This window comes from Myotis lucifugus, unplaced genomic scaffold (genome assembly GCF_000147115.1).
Source record: "Myotis lucifugus unplaced genomic scaffold, Myoluc2.0 scaffold_8, whole genome shotgun sequence".
NCBI lineage: Eukaryota > Metazoa > Chordata > Mammalia > Chiroptera > Vespertilionidae > Myotis > Myotis lucifugus.
The window spans coordinates 13,095,008-13,112,839 of NW_005871056.1; the positions used below are offsets into that span (position 1 = coordinate 13,095,008).

Genomic DNA, 17,832 nt, shown 5'->3' on the forward strand with positions numbered 1-17,832 from the left:
AGTCCATTCCCTTTCTATGTCCCTGATTCATTATAATCACCAGTTCATTCTGTACATCAGATTATTTATTCACTTGATTCTTAGATTCACTTGTTGATAGATGCATGTTTGTTGTTCACAATTTGTATCTTTACCTTTTTCTTCTTCCTCTTCTTAAAGGCTACCTTTCAGCATTTCGTATAATACTGGTTCAGTGGTGATGAACTCCTTTAGCTTTTCCTTATCTGTGAAGCTCTTTATCTGACCTTCAATTCTGAATGATAGCTTTGCTGGATAAAGTAATCTTGGTTGTAGGTTCTTGGTATTCATCACTTTGAATATTTCTTGCCATTCTTTTGGGTAGTCTTATAGATGGGAGCTCACAGTACTCCCAAATGTGATACATGCATTCTCTAAAATCCAAATGAACCAATCAAACGCTGGTCTTCTGGTTTGGGCCTAGGGGTGGGTAGCAGTAGTAGTTTACTTTTAGTCTATTGTGGAATATCCCTGGTGGCTCCTGCTTAGGTTATTCCTGAGAATTTCACTGTTTGGGCAGGCCCTCAGATCTTTGCTAGATTTATTAACTAGCCCTGGTTGGTCATGTGCAGTACCATTGCATTCATATCAGTCTTAGCCTGCTCTTTAGTTTCCGATATTGTCATAATGTCATCAATATAATGTATTATTATACTGGAGACCTGCATCAAGTCCAAATCCTTTCTGACCAAATTATAACAATAAACCAGGGAGTTCAAGTAACATAGCAAAAATAAATTGTGATTCTTTCCATGTGAAGGCAAATTGCGGTTGGCTCTTCTCTGGAGAAGTATTTGCAAGGTCAGTCATTGAGTACCTGCCTCCTTTAGCTTGATGTACTAGGTGTACCGGTTAATAATGGCAGATTTTGTAATCAAGTAAAACAAGATAATTTCAAGAGAAACATCAAAAGTGCTTTATTCAAAGTAATGTCCACCGCTAGCTACACATTTCCCCCATCTTTCAGGTAATTTGTGGATAGCGTCTCAATAGAACTTTTCTTGTTTTGAGGCAAACCATTCAGAGACCCAATTTTCCACTTCTTCGTACGTTTTGAAGTGCTGCTCAGAAAGTGCGTGTGCCATCGATCAGAACAAGTGGTAATATGAAGGAGCAAGGTCTGGTGAATACGGCGGATGGGTTAATACTTCCCAGGCAAGATCTTGTAACATGTCTTTAACTGGTTTTGAAGTGTGTGATGGTGCGTTATCATGAAGCAAAATTACTTTGCCGTGTCTCCTGGAACATTCTGGTCGTTTCACGATCAAAACGTGGTTCAAATTGATTATTTGTTGTCAGTAGCGATCAGTATTAACGGTTTCACCTGTTTTAAAAGCTCATAATACACCACACCTTCCTGATCCCACCAAACACAGAGCATTGTCTTCTTTCCAAAGCAATTTGGCCTTGCAGTCGATGTTGATGGTTGACCTGGATCAACCCATGATTTTGTGCATTTGGGATTCTCAAAATAAATCCACTTTTCATCGCCAGTCACAATTTGATGCAAAAAAGACTTTCTTTCATGCCGTTGAAGCAACATTTTACTGATGACTTTTCGGTTTTCCATTTGTTTTTCGTTCAGTTGATGTGGCACCCATTTTCCTTCCTTTAAAATCTTTCCCATTGCCCTGGCCGGTTTGGCTCAGTGGATAGAGCGTCAGTCTGCGGACTGTAGGGTCCCAGGTTCGATTTCGGTCAAGGGCATGTACCTTGGTTGTGGGCACATCCCCAATAGGGGGGGTGCAGGAGGCAGCTGATGGATGTTTCTCTCTCACCGTTGTTTCTAACTCTCTATCCCTCTCCCTTCCTCTCTGTAAAAAAAATCAATAAAATATATTTTAAAAAATAAAATAAAATCTTTCCCATTGTTTGTAAACGATCGGAAATTATTTGCTGAGCAACGTTTAATCTTTCTGCAAGTTGTTTTTGAGTTTGACACGCATCTTCATCCAATAATGCTTGTAATTGTTGGTCTTCAAACTTTTTCGGTTGACCTGGACGTTCTTTGTCTTTCACATCGAAAGCATCACTTTTAAAGCGTTTAAACCAGTGTTTACAAGTATCTTGAGATGGAGCATGTTCGCCATAAGCTTCCCGAAGTATAAGGTAACTTTTTCTTCAAAATAAAGCAATGATTAAAACTTCCCGCAAATGCTGTTTTTAGGCACAAAATTCAACATTTTTAAGCGTAAAAATATCTATGATTTTAACACCTTCAGCAAATTTGACATATGAAGTTTTGAAGCTTGCTGTCAATACAACAAAATAGCATACATATCAAATTGCATATATATAACAACATATGTGTAACTCCATCTATTGAAGAAAATCTGCATTATTAACTGGTACACCTAGTAATTTCTGTATAGTTGAGACCATGTGCAGAACTGCTGAGGCTATGGGCAGTGTAACTTTATTTAAGCCTCAATTGTCTACTGTTAGTCTCCATGAGCCATCTACCTTTTTTACAGGCCACACAGGGCTATTTACAGCCAATTCACTGATACCAGCACTCCAGCTTCTGGCATGTCATTAAAGTGATACTCTTTTTTTGCCCACCAGGTATTCTGTATTGCTTTACGTTAACCACCTGTGTGGTCTGGGGCAGTTTCAGTGGTTCCCATTTAGCATGCCCAATGAATACTGGCCCCCAAGGACGGATTTATATGCTTTCTATTTTACAGTATTATATTAGGCAGGGGAAGCAATCCCCAGTCAGACATAATATCCATCCCAGTAATACAAGCATGTCAAACTCGAGGCCCAGCTAATATAATGGCACATAAGAAACGTTTTAATAAAAATTTCAGAACTTAATTCTTACAATATCCTGTTATACATAATTATTAATAATGAACTACAAGTTCACTAATGGCTGATTACTATAATCGTGTTGCATTCATTTCCCTTATGTGCCTTATGCCCAAGTGCACCATTTCTCTCCACTAATACTAGCAGCGAATATTTTAGCAGTCGTTTGCCGTGTTATTAGTCTTGTACTGACTTGTTTGGCGTGCGCAACAGGAAATATTTTACTTTCGGAGAACAAGAAAAATAGGTTTATTTGCGTTACATTTATTAATTTGTGCAGTTATTCAGTATCTGGTAAGTTAATCAAGAAAAAATATTAATTTTTATTAAAATGTTCTATTATTTTATGTTAACAGTTACTCATTTATTTCAGCCCTTTGTATTCAGCATGTCTCTATCGAAATAAACCTACATTTCTATGAAAATTGAAGCTTTTGTTTTTTTTGCAGCCCACATAAACTTAAATCTTGTTTATTTGGCCCGTGTTAGCCTTTGAGTTTGACATGCTTGACCTAGAATATCAAGATCCAGAATAGGTCCCCTCTCTTCAAGGAATAGTATACTTAAAGTGAGGGGGTATAGGATCATGTTAAACTTCTTAAATGTGAACTGTTTTCTTCCCTCCTTTCTGTCCCCTCCCTTCATTCCCTCCCTCCCATTTGTCCCCTCCATCTCTCCCTCCCCAAAAAGAAAAAGACATTATGTAGGTGAGTATTGTTGGTAGTAGTTGAGGTTGCTAGAAAGAGTCACATCATTAGGGATTTTTGTTCCTGATGCACATTTGTTATCCAAGGATTTTCCTTCTTTGTTCTCTAGGGGATTTCATTCGCTTCTTTTTTGTTAATGCCCTAGTTTCTCTATCCCAAGTCTTTCTCTTTCTTGATTTACTCTTATTCAAGTAACAAATTCCTTGAGAAAGAAATCATGAAGGGTAAAATTTCTGTAACTATGAATGTCAGAAAACACTACTTACCTACTACCCTTCATTGATAGTTTTGCTGATTATTCGAAGTTTGAGGTAACTTTCCATCAGAATTTAGAAGGCTTTGCTCTATTTTAACTTTCAGTATTGAGAAATTTGAAGCCTTTCTGGTTTCTGGTCCTTTGTATTTTTTTCTCTAGAAGTATATAGAATCTTTTTGTCCTCCATTATAAAATTTGAGGTACTAGGCATTCATTCGATGGGCTCTTTTCTGGTTGTTTTTTCCCCTTGTGTGTTTTGATCTTTATCATCCATCTTAGAGGCTCTCCTAAAATGTCTGGTAATTCTGGGCAGTCTGCTTATTTTTAAAAGGATAGGATTAAACAGCTGATTGGAATCTTTGAGTGCTTAGCTTAGTCTTGTTTTTGAGCTTCATTTTAAGGGAGGGGAACTCGTGTCAGTTTCTTTGAGTCTGGTTGCCTAGCTATGGAACGGGTTGTTGGTCTCCGCATTTGAGCACTTAGCATAGTTTTTAGAATGGAATCTATGCTCTAAACTGTACACCAGTCTAGAGATCTTTTATTTGACCTTTTCCAGGAATAAAAGGTATTGGGCCTTCTTATTTAGAAGCATTTCAAGCCCTGGCCAGTGTGGCTCAGTTGGCTGGAACATCATCCTATACACCAAAAGGTCATGGGTTTGATTCCCGGATTAAAATAATAAAAATAAAATTTTTTTTAAAAAAAGAAGCATTTCAGAGAGCTCCTGGGAATTAGGCTGCTGAGTTATACTTATCTTTGAAGGAGTATGAAGTGCACAAAATAATCTCATTTACCCTGCTGATGAAACGCTGACCTGATAGGAAATTCTTATAAAAGTTACACCCACTGGTGTTGCCTTTATCAATCTGTATCTTTACCCTTTTCTACACTTTTAGAACTCTGTCTTCTAAGAAGATGAAGTAGTAGCACAACCTGCCCTTTCCGGGTTAAACCTCCCCTCCACCACCTCCCAAAAAAGATCAGAGAAAATAGATAGCAACCAATAGCTTTTAGAAAACAAGCTTACTTTAAAAACAAAAATTCACCCAAGTCCAGTTTTAAAGTATTAAAAACATGACAGTAGCAGCACTCGTACATAATTCTTAACCTTTTAACCCAGTAATCCCAAGCCTAGGATGTTAAGCACAATGTCTATATTCCTGTTTTTATTTCAGGTTCTCTGTTAGGATAAATAAGGTGATTTCAGAAATTTTAAAATTTGAAAAAATACAAAAATATGTGGTAATAGGTAAGCATAGGTAATAATAAATTACATCCAACACAACAGAGTATGATTAGGCAAACAATTGTCAAATATTTAAAATTATATAGGACGAATAATGGAGCATAGGATTTGGATTGGGAATGCAATTGTGCATACATATGGACAAGGATTAATGTGACACTAACCCCAAAAGCACCATTGCCAAATAGTGAAAAGAAAGATCCATGGCTCAGCTAGCAGGACTGCCCACTTCATGTGAATTAGGAGAAAGCCTTTCCTCCAGGCTAATGGTGTCTGTGTATTGGGTACATGGCTGAATTTCTACCCTGTTTCATTTTCTATACTGGGAATCCTTGTGTAGCTCAGAAGTTATAACAATACCAGAGGCCTGATGCATGAGATTTGTGCAAGGGGCTTGGCCCTCGCAGCCCCACGGCCCCGCCCACGGTAGGTCTTCCGGGAGGTCAAACCCCCCCCCCCATCCAGTCTAATTAGCATATTAGCTCTTTATTATATAGGATCATTTTCTATGTGTTAGGCACAGCGCTAAGTGCCTTACAAACATTTTTGAACAACTTTCATAACTCAGTGAGGTATTATCCCTTTTTTTACACTTAATTCTTCAACCCGGAATTCTATATCTATTGTCTATGTGGTTTATTTGCAAAAAGCAGCTGGAGGAATCCTCGTCTGCTCTGCTCAAAACCTTTCCATGGCTTTTTTGTTTCACTCAGTAAAAGGCAAAGTCCTTACAGTGCAGTATGTTATCTGCATTGTCTCCCCTGCCCCCAACTGTACTCTCAGTTCACTGAACTCCATGATCTCTTTGGTATTCCTTGTACACAGGACACTCCTGCTCTAGGGTTTTCACTGGCTGTTCTCCCAGATATCTGCAAGTTGAACTCCCTGACTTCTAAGTCTTGGCTCAACTGTTGCCTCCTTACTGAGGCCTACTCTGACCTCACTATATAAATTGCAACCTGCCTCTCTTTCTTCAGTACTTATTACACACTATTGTATTATATATCTTACTTTATTGTGTGTCTCTCCACTAGAAGATATGCTTCTCCTGAAATTAGGGATCTTTGTCTCTATTTCAGTGAGGTACCCGAAGCATCTAGAACAGTGTCTGGTGCATAGTAGGTACTTGATAATGTTTATTGCATGAATGAATGATCGAGTGAGAATATTTTTGTGATGGAAGTCAAGCAATTAAGCAAAGGCCACACAGCTAATAAAAGTTGGAGGTAGGTTTTGAACTGATATGCATGTATTGTGCTTCTAATATTAGAAAATGATATTTAAAAAATATTAGGTTAGGGATGAGTAAGATTATAGGTAACATTTTTCCTTTATTTTTCTCCCCAAACTTAATTCTTATATCATATTCTAAATAAAAGTATAATTTTTAAAAAGTTACCAGAGTGGAAGGAAAGAGCAACTATCAGGAAGCAGGCAGCCACAACGTTGAAATCTGGCACCTCATCTGAGCAACAGCTTGTCTCACAAATGCACCGATCTTATCTCCCCTTAGAATAAAGATGGTTTGATAAAACCTTAGTAAAACTTGTGAGTGCTTTTGACCTTAGATATTCTCTCAGTAATCTTGATTGTTCCCTATCTTACTATGTAATCTTGGATAATTTTATTTAACCTTTTTGGTCCTTAGTTTCCTAATCGCCAAAATCAGAATACAGTAATAATCTTTGGGAACAGAGTTGGGAATATTAAATGAGATATTGTATGTAAAGAACAAACTTCTTATGTAAAAAACCTCAATATTATCATTAATGTTGCTGCTTAGTTGGTACAGAATTTGAAGAAAAAAATTTAGCGGATATATCTTGTTGCATAGTGAGTTGGCAGGTATTAAAATAGAGAGCAAACCAGTATTGTTATTGACTGTTTAGATAGCCAAACAGTCTTTCTTAAATATTTGTGTTTTTTAATGGATGCTTGCTTGTGGTTATAATTTTCTATTACAGGGTTTCATGATGGCAGCAGAGTAGGTGGATCTTTTTTGCACTTCCTCCCAGAACCAAACTGGAAATAAAACTAAATTGGGAGCCTGTTTGGTGTGGCTCAGTGGTTGAGTGTCAACCTATGAACCAGAAGGTCATGGTTTGATTCCCAGTCAGGGCACATGCTCGATCCCCAGTAGGAGGCATGCAGGAGGCAGCCGATCAGTGATTCTCTCGCATCATTGATGTTTCTATTTCTCTCTCCCTCTCTGAAATCAATAAAAAATATATTTAAAAAAAACTAAATTGGGTAACATTCACCTTGAATTACCAACTGAAGACTAGCTGAAGAGGAGACTTTTAAAAAACAAGGAAGGGCAGAAACCATCTTGAGACTGCACCTGCACAGCAGTTCTCATGATTGGTCGGGGCTGAGCCTCACAGTCAGCCAGCTTGAGGGGAGAATCCCACCCACGAACGGGACAACAACATTTAGGACCCAATTACAACAGGAGAGCCCAAATAACCCACACAAGGGACATTCCTAGAGCAGCCAGCTCAGGAGATCAAAGAGACTGCATCACTGAGTCACTTAGGGCACTTACTACATGAGGCCACCCCACAAAGAATGGGAGTCATAGCAGTTTCTATCTAATACAGTGGCCGGCAAACTGTGGCTCGCGAGCCACATGCGGCTCTTTGGCCCCTTGAGTGTGGCTCTTCCACAGAATACCATGTGTGGGCGCGCATGTACAGTGCGAAGTTGACTTAAAACTTTAAAGTTTATTAAGTTAATTTTAGGGAACGTTGTGGAGTGAAAGAAGATGTAGTGTCGAGGATTGAGAAAGGTATGTTGAGATGGTTTGGACATATAGAGAGGATGAGCGAAAGGAGATAGACGAAACAAGTATACAAGACGAGTGTGGATGGGAGAGTTGGAAGGGGTTGACCTCAGCAAACGTACCTCAATCAGATTGAGCACGTTTTTAGCAAAGGCCAGCTTGGGAGTACCCTAATTAAGTTAATAACAATGTACCTACCTATATAGTTTAAGTTTAAAAAATTTGGCTCTCAAAAGAAATTTCAATCGTCGTACTGTTGATATTTGGCTCTGTTGACTAATGAGTTTGCCGACCACTGATCTAATACATAGAAATAAACACAAAGAGACAGCTAAAATTGGGAGACAAAGAAACAGCCCAAAAATGAAAGAAAAGTAGGAATCTCCAGAAAAACTGCTAAATGAATTGGAGGCAAGCTATTTATCAGACACAGAGTTCAGAGCAATGTTTATAAGGATGCCCAAGGAACTTAGTGGGAACTACATCAGCATGAAAAAGGACATAGAAACCAGGAATAAGAAACCAGGAAGAATTCCATATCTGATATCAAAAATACACAGGATGGGAGTAAAAGTAGGCTGAATGAAGCAGAGGGTAGAATCAGCCATTTGGAAGGCAAGGTAGAAAAAATACCCCCCGCACGGCTCCCCTCCCCCCCCCCCCCAACAAAGAAAAAATACCCAATCAGTGCAACAAGAAGAAAAACTATTTTAAAAAACAAAGACGAGGATAGTTTAAGGGAAGTTTGGCACAATATGAAATGTAACAATATCTACATCATAGGGTACCAGAAGGATAAGAAAGTGAGCAAGGGATAGAAAACCTGTTTGAAGAAATAATGACAGAAAACTTCCCTAATCTGGTGAAGGGAAAAGTTATACAAGTTCAGGAAGCACATAGAGTCCCAATCAAGATGAATCCAAAGAGACCCACACCAAGACACATCATAATTAAAATGTCAAAGGTTAAAGACAAAGATAGAATCTTAAAGGCAATAAGAGAGAAACAGTTAGTTACAAGGGAGTTCCCACATGGCTGTCAGCTGGTTTTTCAACAGAAACACTTCAAGCCAGAAGGGATTGGCAATGAAGTATTGAAAGTAATGAAAAGCAAGGACTTGAAGCCAAGAGTACTCTATCTAGCAAGGCTAGCATTTAAAATTGAAGATGAAATACATAAAGAGCTTCCCAGACAAAAAAGGCTAAAGGAGTTCATTACCACCGAGCCAGCATTGCAAGAAATGTTAAAGGGACTGTTTTAAGAAGAAAAAGAAAGAGTGAGGGAGGGAGGAACATAGGTATAAAGAAAAAAAATGACAATAAATAAGTGCCTATCACTAATAACCTTAAATGTAAATGGATTAAATGCTCCAATCAAAATATATAGGGTAGCTGAATGGATAAGAAAACATGACCCATATGCATGCTGCCTACAAGAGAACCACCTCAGAACAAAAGATTTACACAGACTGAAAGTGAAGGGATGGAAAAAAATATTCCATGCAAATGGAAACGAAAAAGAAAAGCTGGGGTAGCAATACTCATATCTGACAAAATAGACTTCAAAACAAAGGCCACAAGAAGAGACTAAGAAGGTCACTTCATAATACCAAAGGGAGCAATCCAACAAGAGGTCATAACTCTTGTAAATATACATGCACCCAATATAGGAGCACCTAAGTATATAAAAAACTCATGGTGGACTTTAAGGGGAGATATTGACAGCAGTCTATATCTATATCTATATCTATATCTATATAAAACCCTAATATGCAAATAGACTGAATGGCCGAACAACCAGTCTCTATGATGTGCGCTGACCACCAGAGGGAACGCGCAGAACATGGTGGGCGTCGGCGGCAGAGCGCGGAACATGGCAGGCATCAGCCGCGACGGGATGGTGGAGCAGGTGAACGGGGGTGCCAGACCAAGGCGGGGTGCTGGTTGCTGTCATCAGGGCAAGTCTCTGGTGGTTATTGAAAATTCTTCGCTCCTGTGTGCCATAGTCCTGCCTGGCGCTCGCACTTGCTGCCGACGCCGACCCTGCTTGCACCTGCTGCCAGCACCAGCCCAAATTGCTTGGCACCATCAGTGGGTGCGAGTGACGGCTGCTGGCCCCGATCACCCCGCAGGGCTTCTCTACCTCCCACTGCTCCTGAAGGGTGATCGGGGCCGGCAGCCGCCTCTCACACCCACTGCCAGTGCCAGCCCTGCTTGCACCTGGAGCCACCGCTTGCACCCGCTGCTGGCGCTGGTGCCAGCCCGATCGCTCAGCGCTGTCAGCGGGTGCGAGCGACGGCTGCTGGCCCCTTTTCACCCCTGAGGGCTTCTCCACCTCCCTCTGCTCCTGAGGGGCGATCGGAGCAGCAGTCGCTGCTCGCACCCGCTGCTGGTGCCGGCCCCAATCACTCCGCACCGTCAGCAGGTGTGAGCTGCAGCGGGAGCGGGGCTGCCAGCAGACGGGAGGGACTGGGGGCTGTGGCAGGAGGGACTGGGTGGGGCGTGGAGGATGGGCCGAGATTCGCCCCTATGCCCACTGCAGCCTCGCAGCCCACAGTTCCTTTCAAGGTGCATGAATTCGTGCACTGGGCCCCTAGCCTATATGTATAAAAGCCTAAGCAACCGAACGACTGGTCGACTGGTCACTGTGACGTGCACTGACCACCAAAGTACAGATGCTCAACGCAAAGGATTGGGCTCCCTCCTGTCTGGATCGGGCCTGCGGGGATCGGGTCGAAACCGGCTATCTGACATCCCCTGAGGGGTTCCAGGTTGCAAGAGGGTGCAGGCCAGGCCGAGGGACCGCACCGGTGCACGAATCCGTGCACTGGGCCTCTAGTATAATTATAGTAGGGAACTTTAACACCCCACTAACATCACTGGATAGATCTTCCAGACAAAAAAATCAATGAGGAAACACACTAGATCAGATAGATTTAATTGATATTTACAGAACATTTCATCCCAAAGTGGCAGAATATATATCTTCTCAAGTGTGCACAGAACATTCTCAAAGATAGATCACATGTTAGGACACAAAATAAGTCTTAATAAATTTAAGAAGATTGAAATACCAAGCATCTTGGATTGCAGTGGCATGAAACTAGAAATCAACTACAGTAAAAAAAATAACTGGAGGCTAAATAGCATGTTATTAAACAGTGAATGGGTTACCAAGGAGATCAAAGAAGAAATAAAAAAATTACCTGGAATTAAATGAAAATGACACACAACAACCCCAAATCTATGGGACACAGTGAAAGCAGTCCTGAGAAGGAAGTTTATAGCATTATAAGTCTACCTCAAGAAGCAAGAAAAATCTCAAATATAATTTTACATCTTAAAATTAGCCATTTTACTTAATAATTTACATTAATGTTAATATATTGTGGATTCTACAATTACCATCCCATTGGTTTTGAAGTCTTGGCTGAATAATGCCTATGAGTCAGGTGTCATGCCAAGTTCTGGAAGAACAAAGAACGTATGTATTCCATCCTCAAAGAACTTACAATAGGTGGGGAAGCAGGCATGTAAATAAATAAATTACAGTACAGGGTGGGAAGTGCTATTAATATACATGTAGATAATATAAATATGAAAAAGAGAGTAATAAATTCCTTATGAATAGCAAACAAAGAAGGGAAGCTTTATCATGGGGAATTTTAGATGCTTTACCTGAAGAATCTCACAGAGGATCCAAAGCCTCAATAGAGGCTTACAGAATTTTACTGAGGGGCTGCCCTCAAAGAAAGACTTCCAGAAAACCATTTTGTACATTTTCAGGATTTTGTACGGTATAGAGTCTGGATCTCTCTCTCTCTTTTTTTTTTTTTTAATATATTTTATTGATTTTTTACAGAGAGGAAGGGAGAGAGATAGAGAGTTAGAAACATCGATGAGAAAGAAACATCGATCAGCTGCCTCCTGCACATCTCCCACTCGGGATGTGCTCGCAACCCAGGTACATGCCCTTGACCGGAATCCAACCTGGGACCTTTCAGTCTGCAGGCCGACGCTCTATCCACTGAGCCAAACCGGTTCCGGCTGAGCCTGGATCTCTTAAGCCATCTAGAGAGAAGGTAAAAAATTGCTAGACATGCCGAAACCGGTTTGGCTCGGTGGATGGAGCATCGGCCTGCGGACTGAAGGGTCCCAGGTTCGATTCCGGTCAAGGGCATGTACCTGGGTTGCGGGCACATCCCCAGTGGGGGGCGTGCAGGAGGCAGCTGATCGATGTTTCTCTCTCATCGATGTTTCTAACTATCTCTCTCCCTTCCTCTCTGTAAAAAATCAATAAAATATATTTTAAAAAAAATTGCTAGACTAAATGAGTGCTGAATCTTTGTTGTGTGCACTTTGGAGGATTTAAATTGGGGAGGGAATCTACTTTAAGTTCAGTGAAATAGAGTTAATACCACCCTCTCATTTGGTGTTTTATTTGAAAGCAGAAAAGAAAATCCTCTCAGCAGGCAGGAAACAGAAGGCCCTGCAGCAAAAACGATCATTTTAAGAAATGATAAATGAGAAAGTAAAGGAAGGTCTAACATTGAGAGACAGATAATATTAGAACTCCACATAGGGCAAAATAATTTAGTAAATGAGATTCTATATATATATTACAAAAACCATGGGGGCCAGCTTGGCTCAGTGGATAGAGCGTCAGCATGCGGACTGAAGGGTCGCGGGTTTGATTCCGGTCAAGGGCATATGCCTGGGTTGCAGGCTTGATCCCCAGTGTGGGGTGTGCAGGAGGCAGTGGATCAATGATTCTCTCTCATCATTGATGTTTCTATCTCTTTCTCCCTCTCCCTTCCTCTCTGAAATCAATAAAAATATATTTTTTAAAAAAACAAAAAACCCATGGGTATGTAAGTTCCATGCCTTAAAATGTCATATTGTTTAAGTTAGTGAACAGTGTGACCTAATCTGTATTGGAGAATGGTCTCAGGTTACTGTCGGTGTATTCATTAAAGTAGATATCTTCACAGTAAATTTGAGTAATAAATAAGGTCACAGAATAACTAATGTACCTGAGGAAAAGAATGAAAACTTAATATATTGAGTTTGTTTCTTTTTAGTCCAGATAGCAATGAAATACACAAAACTGGAAGAATTACATGAAGTAGGGGAAATGACTTTTTTAAAAATATATAACATAAAGCGGAATTAGCATACATATGGAGAAAGTTCATTGGTAGGACTAATAAAGATACTTTAAGACTAGATGGATCTATAAAAATGGTTATTCAAGTGCAGGAATAATGTATTTTGTGTGGATAAATAAATGCCTTTGGAGAAGGTGATGCCAACTCTCCTTGGGATTCTAGGCCTCAGAATTAACATCAGTAACTTTCAAATTTAATAGTGATTCGCACTAAGAAAAACATTTTATAATGTGTGTGTACCTAAACAAAGACTTTTCAAAATAGTACTTGTCCTATGCGAGATACATTCTGCCCTAATCCTATATAAAAAAGCCTAATATGCTAAGTGTCTAGTCGTCCTGTTGGCTGTTCAACCACTCAAAGTGTAATATGCTAATGATATGCTAAGGCTGCTCAAACGCTCGCTGTGATGTGCACTGACTACCAGGGGGCAGATGCTCTGACCCATAGGTTAGCTTGCTGCTGGGGACCGGCCAATCGGGACTGAGCAATATGGGCCAGACACACCCTGGAGCCCTCCCGCAGTCCCTCCCTGGCCCCGGTTGACACTGGTGGGGTCTCGGCTTGGCCTGTGCCCTCTCGCAATCCGGGACCCCTTGGGGGATGTCAGAGAGCTGGTTTTGGCCCGATTCCTCAGGCCAGGCCGAGGGACCCCATTGGTGCATGAACTAGGCCTCTAGTTTTAAGAGAAAGCTGGTCATGACTCACCAAAATGATTTCCTGAGCAGTTATGGGTCATCATACCCCACTGTTTGAAATAGAGACTTGAGTATTTTCAGTCTCTCCCCTGAAGAAGCAGTGTATTATAAGAAGACTAGAGGCCCGATGCACAAAAGTCATGCAAGAGTAGGCCTTTCTTCCCCCAGCTGCCAGCACCGGCTTCCTTCTGGCACCCGGGACCCGCACTTCCCTTATAGTCCCAGCTTCGTCTGGAAGGTCATCTGGAAGGACATCCAGTCTAATTAGCATTTTATACTTTTATTATTATAGATACCTAGCCCTGGCTGGTTTGGCTCAGTGGTTAAAGCGTCACCCTTGGATCGAAGGGTCCCGGGGTTGATTCCTGGTTATGGGCACACACCTGGGTTGCAGGTTCAATCCTGGTCTAGGTTGGGGTGTGTGCAGGAGGCAACCAGTTGTTGTGTGTGTCTCACATCGATGTTCCTCTCTGACTCACTCACTCACTCTCTCTCTGTTCCTCTCTCTCTCTCTGTTCCTCTCGCTCTGTTCCTCTCTCTCTCTCTCTCTCCCCCCCCCCCTCCTCCCTCCCCTTCTCCCTGCCTTCCACTCTCTCTCTAAAAAAGATTAATGGAAAAAATATCCTTGGGTAAGGATGAAAAAAAAAAGAACATATCTAATCTCTCTGTTTGAAACCATATTGGGTGCTATTTTAGTTATAAACAAAAAGGGCTCAAAGAAGGCAGCTGAAATGGATCTCAAGATGGAGCCTATCAGATTATTGAGGGGCTTGGCCTTTGACTCTGTTGAGTCCCTTGCTGCATTATTCAGGACTGTGTGTCTTTATACTATATTTATTTTGCTTGCTCCTAAACTCAGTAGTACTTTAGAAGTTACAAACCATCTTTTAACTTAGATATAGAAACTAGGATATAGCTCTAACTTTCAAAGGAATATTCATGCAGAGGATAAATGAGGTTGAGTGATTATGACAAGTGAACTGTGATAATAAAAATGGACATTTTGTGTGTGTTAATCCTCACCCAAGGATATTTTTTCCATAGAGCTTAGAAGGGAGGGAGGGAGGGAGGGCAAGACAGAGAGAAACATTGATGTGAGAGACACATTGATTGGTTTCCTCCCACATGCGGGGATGGAACCTGCAACCCAGTATGTGCTCTTGACTGGGAATCGAACCCATGACCCTAAGTGCACAGGCCAATGCTCTAACTACTGAGCAACATCAGCCAGGGCAAAAACGGATATCTGTATAGAAAGATAAAGCTTTGAAAAAGAGTTTAGGCTATAAAAATCTTGAGTTATGTGACTAAAGTGAACATATCTTTAGGATGAGAGAATGGAGCATGATGGGAGAATGAAGCATGAAGCCAATTAAAGGCAAACTTTGGTGAACCTATGGTACCTACCACCCTCAGAAATAATGTAGGCTAGAAATAATAGATTCAGAGAAATTTAGAGAAACTTATGATTGACAAGTATAAAGTGGGTGACTACAGAAAGCAAAGATATCTAGCAGTTAATGAGTTCTCTCCATTTTCTTTCATAAAATATCCTTACTCTAGTGTCTTCCAGAGACTGGTTTTGGGAGTAGGCTCATTGTGTCAATTCTTTAATGGAATAGTAGCCAACATAGAGGAAGCAGTTAGGATCTAGGCTTTTAATTTCTGAGGTGTTCTTTGATGCTGTGGGTGGGTGAGGAGGGAAGGGGGTCTGGAATGCAGAAGAAAGCAGCTTAGAACCAGTTGAACCTGAAATCTAAAATAAGCTAGAAAAATTCATATTAAATAAATTGTAAGCTTCCTAAGTAATTTATGGAATGTAGCTATCACAATAAATAAAACTATGAGTGTGCTATGTGTTTTCTGGTGAAAGATAAATGTTTAGATTTTAGAATACAGAATCTCAGACTGTTTCAACAAATATTTAAGGTCAAGGAACTTTTGCAATAATAAAGGTACTGTTTTATCGGGGGGTTGTTATTTATTTTGGATTTTACTTATTTTTCCCCTTTTTTATTGAATTTTGGGGTGACAAAATTTATCTGGTTAACAAAAATTATACAGATTTCAGGTGCCTAAACTCAACAGCAATAAAGTTACTGTTTTGTATATGTAAAGAGAATGTTTGACTAACTTTTGATACTACATAACACATGTAGTCCTTTAAAGTATTTTTAAATGTATTGGTAACAGATGACATTGGTCCCATTCTTACATTATGAAAAGTAATTTACAATTTTAGCAGTGACATCCAATAGTTTTGCTACTTAAATATAAAAGTATAAAATAATCACTATTTAAAGCAAATTTTCTTTTTAAAAAGTTTACTCTGGCAAAATGAAAGTAGGGTTTTTTATAACTTTAGATACTGTTTTTTTCCAGACAAAAAATCTAGCTAAATATTCTTTAAATTAAACCTTTAGCCAGTGTGTTGAAGCAGCATCCTTTCCTGGGAAGTGTTTTTGTAAACCAGTCTTGCTTTAAATTGTTCCTAGTTTAGTTCCACAGTTTTGGCTCTGAAGTAGTTTCCAGTTTATTGATATTGCAAACAATGCTGCAGTAACTATCCCTGTGTGTTTTTGCAGTCCTGTGTTCAGGTCCTCTCCCCTCCTGCCACCCCAGGATAGATTGTCAAATGGTAGGTGGATTTAAATCTTTAGTAATAGACACTATTCGATTGTTGTGGTTTATACTATTACCAGTATAATGACAGGTAATTTTCCTCAAATGCTTGTGATGGATGTCTTCAGTCTTTTAAATTTTATAAATCTGATATTAAAAGTAGTACTTTATTTTAAAATTTCGCATCTTTCTAATATATATACACACATATGTTTATGTTCTTTGTGTTTCTAGTCTGAATTTGATTCCGTTTTGTGTGTGTGTGTGTCATTTTTAAAAATCTTTTTCTTATTACTTTTCAGGAGTTTGTGTATTAGGAATAGCAATCCCTTATAGGGTGATATATATGTCTTTTAAAATTTTATTTTTATTTTAAAATATATTTTTATTGATTTCAAAGAGGAAGGGAAAGGGAGAGATAGAAACATCACTGATGAGAGAGAATCATTGATTGGCTGCCTCCTGCAAGGCTCCTGCTGGGGATCGAGCCTGCAACCTGGGCATGTGCCCTTGAGTAGAATCGAACCCGGGACCCTTCAGTCTGCAGGCTGACACTCTATCCACTGAGACAAACTGGCTAGGGCTATAGTTTGTTGTTGTTGCTTTTTAATATATTTCTATTAATTTCAGAGAGGGAGGGGGAAAGAGAGAGAGGGGGAGGAGAAGGAGGGAGGGAGGACCTCTAGTCTGCACTAATAAAAGACAAACATGCAAATTGACCATACCTCTGCTATGCCTTAAGCTACACCCACCAGCCAATCAGAGCAACTATATGCAAATTAACCCAACCAAGATGGCGGCTGGCAGCCACGGAGCTGGAGCAAGCAGGAGGCTTGGTTGCCCCAATGATGGAGGAAGCCAAGCTTCCCGCCTGCTGGGGGATGGCTCTGAGCTCCACTCAAAGCAACAAAGTTTCAATTATAGAAGGTAAATAAACCCCAGATACCTGCTTTCAGCCAGCCGTGGCCACGGAGCTGGAGTGAGCAGGAGGCTTCCCTCCTGCCCGCCCTGGCCGGCTCTGATTTCCTCTCAAGGCTACAAAGTTTCAATTATAGAAGGTAAATAAATCCCAGAATAAAAAAAAAAAAAGAAAAAAAGGAGAGGCTGGGACCTTCCGTCGCCGGGGGCTTGGCCAGCCTGAAAATGGCCCTCAGGCCCTCACCCAGACTGGCCAGGCACCCCAGTGGGGACCCCCCCCCCCACCCTAAAGGGGGCTTGGCCAGCCTGAAAACAACCACCAGCCCCTCATCCAGGCTGGCCAGGCATCCCAGTGGGGACCCCCACCCTGAAGGGGGTGTGACCAGCTGCAAACAGCCATCAGCCCCTCACCCAGGATGGCCAGGCACCCCAGTGGGGACCCCCACCCTGAAGGGGGTGTGACCAGCCTGAAAACACCCATCAGCCCCTCACCTAGGCTGGCCAGGCACCGCAGCGGGACCCCCACCCTGATCCGGGACACCCTTCAGGGCAAACCAGCCAGCCCCCACCCATGCACAGGCTCTATCCTATATAGTAAAGGGTA

The 17,832-nt window shown here is 40.9% G+C and overlaps 1 protein-coding gene across 5 annotated transcripts in view; it reads left to right on the forward strand.

The window, feature by feature from the left end:
* Positions 1-17,832, forward strand: part of RAF1 (Raf-1 proto-oncogene, serine/threonine kinase) — a 75,215-nt gene that overhangs the window by 24,523 nt on the left and 32,860 nt on the right. The window contains exon 1 of one of the 5 annotated variants that reach the window (XM_023749640.1): positions 16,309-16,326. The exons of the other annotated variants lie outside the window; for them this stretch is intronic. The gene's annotated coding sequence lies outside the window, so the exon portion shown is untranslated. Of the gene's footprint in view, positions 1-16,308; positions 16,327-17,832 lie in introns of those variants that run through there. 5 annotated transcript variants of the gene reach the window in all.